The sequence below is a fragment of the Poecilia reticulata genome, chromosome 9 (genome assembly GCF_904066995.2).
Source record: "Poecilia reticulata chromosome 9, P_reticulata-male-v2, whole genome shotgun sequence".
Taxonomy (NCBI): Eukaryota; Metazoa; Chordata; class Actinopteri; order Cyprinodontiformes; family Poeciliidae; genus Poecilia; species Poecilia reticulata.
This window is the reverse complement of record NC_088838.1, coordinates 6,993,684-7,001,686: the sequence shown is the minus strand read 5'-3', so window position 1 is coordinate 7,001,686 and position 8,003 is coordinate 6,993,684. Positions and strand designations below refer to the sequence as shown.

The following is an 8,003-nucleotide window of genomic DNA, read 5'->3' as shown; positions in this document are numbered from 1 at the left end:
GGTGTCATTGTCTCTCATCACTCCCAGATGGGACCGTCTCGTTGCAGAGAAACAAGCTCAGGGCTCCCGTTACTCAGTATTGTGAGGTAAAATGTTTGTTTTTGTGGCGCATCTGTATCTTATTTTGAAAGGATATGTAAACATTACCATAGCAACCAGAGTCCGAGCGTTTGAGCAGTGTTCGAGAAGAGATGAGTAGAGCTTGTGAGTCTCAAGTCTGGTTTAGACGGCAAGATTTAAGAATTGTCGGCCGATTCTCCAAACCTCTATGACCACAGAGCTGATAAAAGTACAACAGGTTCGATCGGTTCGTGTGTCCAAGGCAGGAGCAACACAACCGATTCCAGTCACAAACATCCCGATTCCAGAGGATAATCCAGTAAAACCTCCAACATAGCGGGAATTTAGAATAACCAAACACGGGTGACGATGTAGAATCAACAGTGATAGTTTGTGGACTCATTTTAAGAGATAAAGACGTAATAGTTTGTGGACTCATTTTAAGAGATAAAGACGTAACAAAAAGAAAAGGCGGTGGATGAAAGACGACGGGAGCAGCTGCTCTATTTGCTGCACTATGATTTGGAGGTGAATATGTTTTTTCATAGTTAACATTTTTAACTGAATAAACATAATAAACATATATAATAATGACCTTTACATATAATAATAAACATTTCCACATATCATCTCCGATATCCACCGGACTCTGTTGCGTAATATGTCAGCTGTTTGGGATTCCCCTCTGTTCTTACGTCACAGCGCTTTCTGATTGCTGTAACGTTCAACAGGTTGTATTCTTGTTCCCAGTCAGGGGAAACCCCGCAGGCTGCGATAAAAGGGCCAAGACAACCCAAATTGGGTATATTCATACCCCCCTTCCCCCGCCCCGGGCCGCAGCAAAATGTCCAAGTCTTGACCGGTCCGCGGTAATAAAAAGGTTGGGGACCACTGATATAGATAGTAAGGTCTGGGGGGGGGGGAATGCAACTTGGTATCTCATACAGACAACAGCAGCAATTGAAATGCTTTTAAATAATTATTGCGGACTATAACTGCACTATATCTGTGCTTAAAAGAAAGAGAAATTGGACTGATGAGTGAAATTCTGACCCGAGGGAGGAAAAAAAAACAGGTACCATGAATTCTGCAGTGGTGGCACAGACATGGTATTAGCTATATATGGTTTTTTTTCCCCCATCCTAAATGGATGGAGAGTATTTTCAATAGACTGCATCTTCAAAGGAAATCATGTGTAAAGTGACAGTGCAGCACAAGATGTCCAAACCAGCTTGCAGGCATCACTGCATTTATGGGCAATTTAAAGTCCCCAGAGGAGGCGGCATGCATTCATTTTAGCGAGCAAAGTGAAAACTGCAACATTTGTAGAAATCCCACCGGATGGAGGAGAAGTCAGAAACTCTGCCGAGTGAAACACAACGGATCTGACCGCCGTGGCGCTCGCTGGCTCACACTCCTGAGCCAATGAGAATATTTGTTCATTTAGGAATTGCAAAAAAAACATTCGGAGAAACACTTTAGACACGATAAAAATAAAAATCAAATCAGACATGTTGCTATGTGATATCCCACTTTCTTTTATCCTTGTTTTTGCAAAGCGTCTAACGTTGTAGAGTTTTGCGCCGTTTTGATCTTTGAGTAGTTCCGTCTCGTTTGTCCGGCGTTATCTCCGCTGACGCTTCGCTTTGATGTTTTCTCTTTTGTCTCGTTTGGCTGCACCTCACTCATCTGTACCGACGCTCGACACGACGTAAACCTGCAATGAAACAGTTTTCAGACAAATTGGACATGTACTGTCCATGACACTACAACCTCCTCCTCGTTGTTGATTCTGAACCCCAAACCTGCAAATGCAGCTCAAATAAAAGCAGGTTTTCTGTTCAGCTGACAAAAAGTTCCTATGTAACCAATTAAAAAATATAGTAGGCCTGTCACAATAAATCATGATACATTTTTATTGTTTTTTCCTTTCTCTCTCTTTTTGCCAAAAACTGAATGATAAAAGTTTTCAGTCTGGTGTTTTGGTCTCAACTGTCCCTTTTTGGAAAGATACTTTTGTTTGCAAAGACTTCATAATTCATAATTATTTATTTAATTTTAGATATATTTATGTCTTTCAGTTTCAGTGTTCATATGTTCATTAGAATTTAAAGTTTATCAGTCTTTATTATGCCATTATTACTTGTAAATGGTCCCTAAACAATATTATCGCAATAAGTGCTGAAACTATTTATCGTCCAGCAAACTTTGTTATTGTGACAGGCCTAATAATGTGGATGGTTTTATTTGTTCTATTCCCTAAAAGTACATTGAGATGTTGAGAATAAGCTTCCTGGTGTGTTTAATAACCTTAATGCAATACAAAAACAATCTTAATAAATCACCTAAATGACTGATGAGCGAGACGAGAGGCAGGTTTATGCCAGCTTTTCCTGGAAGTGCGGCCCATGTGAGCGCGTCTCCAGGCCGGGGATAAAGTATCGAGGATTTGTTCAGCTGTTGGCTCCGACTCAAGACAGATTAACGAAAGAAGCAGCAGGGACCAAGATGTCCTGGTTCTATTTACCGATATAACTACAAACACAAACTGAAACAAAATATCCATGAAAAGTATCCGGTATGAAGCATTATTTCTACAAAAAAAAATCCTGATTTGTTGTTACCTGTCTTTGTTTTATGGATGGTAATTTAAGGATAGCCTCTAGTGTTTTATGGGATTTCGACCTGCTCTCTTAAAGTCAGGGTGGTTTATTAGATTTCCTTCTATGTAGCCATCTTAAAACATAACTTTTAGACACCATAAATATAGACACAGTAAACACATCTCAAGTAGCTATCTGAAGTGCTTTTTCATTTGGTTCTTATACACATAAAAAAAAAAAAAACTTCAGGAGATTTCTGCCTCACTACTGCAGGAAAACATCAAATTTAAAAACAAACTCAGGTCTTGACTTTGGCTAGGCCATTTTAACACACAAATATGCTTTGATCTAATCCACATGTGTCAAACTCAAGGCCCAGGACCTAAATCTGGACCGCCGGAGCTTTTAATGTGGTCTTCCAAATTACATCAATAAGTCCCTCCAGTTTTTCAAATGCATAAAATTCACACAAAATCAATAGATCCCCACATGTTTCTGATATTACTGCAAAAAATTAAAATACCGTAAAAATTCCTTACAAAGATTTCTAAATTAGCACAACAAAATCTGTGACTTTGATTGCAAAAAGAAAAAATAAAACACAAAACAATCAAAATCCTGGAGGGACCAATCAGTGTGAAAAGATGCTCAACATGATTTAATTTGAAGAAACACTGATTGACTGCTGAAACAAACAGGTGATTATTTATATTTTAACAGTCTAATGGGTTTTATCAACACATTCTGGGACAGCTGGCCCTTTAAGAACATTCAGACTTTTGATATGACCCGAAATGAACCTGAGTTAAGCCACTGCATTTGAGCTCTGTCTGTTTTCTTAAGGATGTTGGAGTTCACAAATAGAGAAACTCTTTTGCTTGTAAGAGTTTTTTAGTGACATACTGCTGCATCTGAAGTACACATAATAATTTATGGGAGGTCCTTCCTGCCCTCAGCTGTTAGATTCTATGACCATCTCAATGTGGGACAAAAAAATAGATATTTCGCAGTATTATTCGTACTGAAAATAAAATACAACTTAGTAAATAGTTTCCATAACAGATGTGTGCAAAACTTTGGCGATAAACCGCTAGTCAAGGAAAACCCAATTTTGCGATTGTGGTGTCTCCATTAAATAAGAAACACAATTAAAACCACACAGAAATAAGTTTGTTCACGCAATAAGTCATTAAAAAAAACATAACGCCATCATCCTCCAAACACTTTCTGTCGTCTTCTTCGTCTTTTTCTGTAGGAGTGACATCCAGTCGTCGATCAAGTGAAGCGAAAAAAAGTGTCTCCATAGCAGTTTTGCGAAACACACTAATTTGCAATCAACTGAAAAAGCACCTCATCTTAGCGAAAATCATTTTAATCAAAAAACCTGAGATTTTCTTTATTTCCCAAAATTCCGTGTTCCCTATAACCAAATTTGTTTTCTGATTTCCAATTCGTGCCATTATATGGTCACTGGAAACACAGCTGTTTACTGTTTTACATTTTAACATTGACTATTTTATTAAAGAACATCAGACACTACACTTTATTTGTGAAAATCGTTGAAAACTATGCATCGTTTATCTTCAGTTTCATAATCGTGCTGTACTTCATGCTTGTGTGTCCCACACAAACCCACTGAAGCGTGTAGTTGTGACATAAAATGTGAAAAAAATTCAAGTTGCACATTCCCAACAGCATCTGAATTAAAAAATTAATTTAAAAAATGGTAATACTTTATTTGAAGGAGGGTGAATAAGATTGTCATGACACTGTCATAAACATGACATGAAGTCTTTATGAATGTTTATGATTGTTGTCATAAAGCGACTTTTGATCAATTCTGACACTTTTAATACAAAGTTGACATTATTCAAAATGTCTTTATGACAACTTGACATTAACCAAGAAATCATTACTGATATAAATATGTTATAAAAGTATTACTGATTGCACTTTAAAAATTAGGTAACTTTATATTATTAAAGGTAAAGTTTAAACAGTAATGATTTCTTGGTTAATGTCACATTGTCATAGCAAAGACATTTTGAATAATGTCAACTTTGTATTAAAAGTGTCAGAATTTACTGAATGACGCTTTATGACAACAGTCATAAATATTCATGAAGGCTTATTCATGTTCATGACATGTGTTATGTCATGTTTATGACAGTGTCATGTCGGTCTTATTCACCCCCTTCAAATAAAGTGTTACCAAAAAAATGTACCCAGTGTTGACTTGACTTCCCCTTTAGACATGGATCCAGAATCAACCGAATCACCTGAGCTAAAAAGAAAAAAGAAAAGAAAATGAAGACCTGACCCGTTATCTGTTCTACTCAGGCCTGCCCCACATTACTCCATCAGCCAGCAGATCACCCCTGTCGCCTTATGTTGTCATCTTCTTGCTGTCGGCTTGTGACAGAAAAGCCCTTTAAAGCAAACACGGCGGAGCGCATCATCTCTCATTTTGTCGGCGTGTTGCTGCCATGGCAGCGGCTTGTGGGGGGCAAGCGTGGAGTCAGGGGGACTGGGCACGTGCTCTGTTGCTTTCTAGGAGATTAATCATCTGTATCACACAGTACTTCTCAACCCACTCCTCCACCTCACTTCAAGGCGATGATTCACAGAGTCATTAAAGGAAAAACACGAACCGAAAAGAAAAGAGAGGAGGGGAGAGAAAGGGGGGAAAAAAAGGGATTTTCATCATGAGCCACGTTGAGAAATAAGTTTAAAACGCAAAATGACATTGTGACATTTATTCTTGGTGCACTTTCATTATCATTCGCCATTTCATGCTCCACTAACTTTTGTATTTTCTACTTGGAAGTATCCGTGTAAGACTTTGAAATAGTGAATATATAAACAACCCGTTTTAATCGAACAGAAGTCTTGCGTACTCCTCCACGTAAGACTGGAAATTTAGTCTAATTAAACTGATTTTATACCAACAAATCCTGGTCATTTGAATGTAGTTCTGCACTTGAACTTATGCGCTCAGAGTAGCATATTTCAGGAATGTTTTACTTGCCTGTCCAATCCAGCGCCAGGGGTGTCAAACTCCAGTCCTCAAGGGCCGCTGTCCTGCAGTGTTTAGATGTGCCACAGGTACAAAACACTGGAATGAAATGACTTAATTACATCCTCTTTGTGTAGATATGTTCTCCAGAGCCTTGCTAATGACCTAATTATTCTTTTCAGGTGTGGTGCAGCAGAGGCACATCTAAAAGTTGCAGGACACCGGCCCTCAAGGACTGGAGTTTGACACCCCTGGCCTATAGCTTCAACCAATAGCCACAGCAGTTGTTTTTTTTTGGGGGGGGGGGTTTCTCGAAAGCTGGAGTAAGGTGTGTGCTTGTTCAGAGTTTTATCCCAAATGGGGATTTAAAGAAATGGAGACTTTGATAATATGGTGGTTTATAAGTTTCCAAACAAATTTAAAATTCATATAAAACTATTTGGAAACCTTGTTGGAGACTGGGCTCTGACATTTCAACCCAAAGCACATAAAGTAACAACGGAAAGCTTTAAGCTCAAAACTTTTGTTTTTGGTGCATTTCAGTGATTACATGACAGTGCCACATACAGGCCCGGCATAGTAACTGCAACATTTTAGGTATTTGCCATGTTTTCCAGGCCCATAGGGCCGTTTTGTAGCACAATCAAGTAACTATGTATCTGTCTCAAATATGACTTGAAAGAAAGATGATTTTATAATATAACGCCTTAAAATTGGGCCTCGGTCTCTTTAAAAACTTCTGTTCTTTCTGAAGCTCCGCCTTCAGAAAGTCATCACGACATGGCTCCTCTTTTAACCCTTTAACAAAGACTTCACTGAAAAGTAGCTCCTATAATGAACTCAGCTGATGCACTTTTCCACCAGGTGTTTGCTAATTGCTGCTGGCTAGTCTGAAGGAGCTGAGTGGATGGAGACATGGGGGTGGGCTCCTCTGTGAGGCGAAAGCTCAGAAACTGCAGCTTTGAGGAGGAGCTACGTCCTCAACGGCGGAGCTAGGTCCGCCCACGGCTGACTGGTTGCCACGGGAGACTAAAGGATCCCTCAAACATGTATGAGAGAATCAAGGTTGTCCAGATTAAAGCAAGTCTTTGTGTTTGAAGCTCATGATAGTTTACACTTGCATCACGAGAAAATGTTACATGTTGACACCAACTGGATAGAAAAGAAATGTAACATTTAAACGCAGCTGGGCTTCTAGAGAACTATTTAACGCTAAATTAACTGCAGACGTATGAATATTTTTTAAATGAGCTGCTAGATTGCAATAATTTCAAAAATGTTTTTATATCTTCATCCAAGATGAGTTTTTGCTGTGTTTTTTTTTCTTTTTGACTATGTAAGTGCCTGACTGTCGGTAAAACAAACCCTTCATGGAACACGTACAAAAAAAGAAAAAAAAATCGGAACCGTCTCTTTAAGAATAAAGATAAATTTCCCAGTGATGGTTGAATCTCTGCCAACGCACCTCGTTTAGACAGCGTAATAAATCACAAAAGAACAAGTAATGCTGCTGCCTCTTAAGATCCAAGAGGTCAGAGCAAAACCGCTACTTCAATTTCTTTGCACTCGGTGTGTGATCGGCTGCTGGCTGAAGTCCGTCAAAAGTCCAAGTGAGACAGACCACCAGCGTGTGGGACAAGGGAGACCAAAATGGATAATTTAGTCCTTATGCATTTATATTAGTATAAATCCGGAGTTCTTGTCTCTGAAATATGACTGGAAACATTCTTCTACTGGTGCACACAAAACCTCTACAAACGCCACATGTAACTATTTAATTACATGACGTGTGATCGTCTGGTAAAAAGGTCTGATTGATAACGTGGGAAAGGGTTGAAACATGTTCATGCATAATGCACAGCCTGTGCATCACTGGGAAATCCCCTCCACGTCAGCCGTCATCCTGCTGGTTTCCTCCTAATGGTTGGTGAAATCCAAGAAGTGCTTGTTTCCTCCTGGGCTAAATATAGGGCAGGCCCAACAGCTCACTAATTTGTCTGTTTAGAGTGGCACCGTGACTTAACTTAGTGACACGAGGCAAAAGAAAAAAAGAGAAAATAAAAGAAATGCGGCGCCGGCGTTCATGAAGCAGAGTTTTAGAGTCGAGCTTCTACTGTTGTTTTTTGTTGCTTTCTTACTCGATGAGCGACTTATTTGTTCTCTGTTGCCGTTTAACGACATTTAGTTGACTGTAGAATGTAATAATTTAATAAGGTTAATTTAATTCTATTTATTTGTTGTTGTGTTTGTTTATTTTGGATATTTAAATTGTCTTCCGGTTCCAATGTTAAATGCTCGTTGGAATTGAAAAGTTATATATTGAG

At 38.8% G+C, this 8,003-nt stretch overlaps 1 long non-coding RNA gene across 1 annotated transcript in view; it reads right to left on the bottom strand.

Annotated features, from left to right (window-relative positions):
* Positions 1-1,568: 1,568 nt before the first annotated feature.
* LOC103469749 (uncharacterized) overlaps positions 1,569-8,003 on the bottom strand; it is a 60,183-nt gene continuing 53,748 nt past the window's right edge. The window contains exon 4 of the long non-coding RNA XR_014089100.1: positions 1,569-1,777. This is a non-coding gene — a long non-coding RNA (uncharacterized LOC103469749). The remainder of the gene's footprint in view (positions 1,778-8,003) is intronic.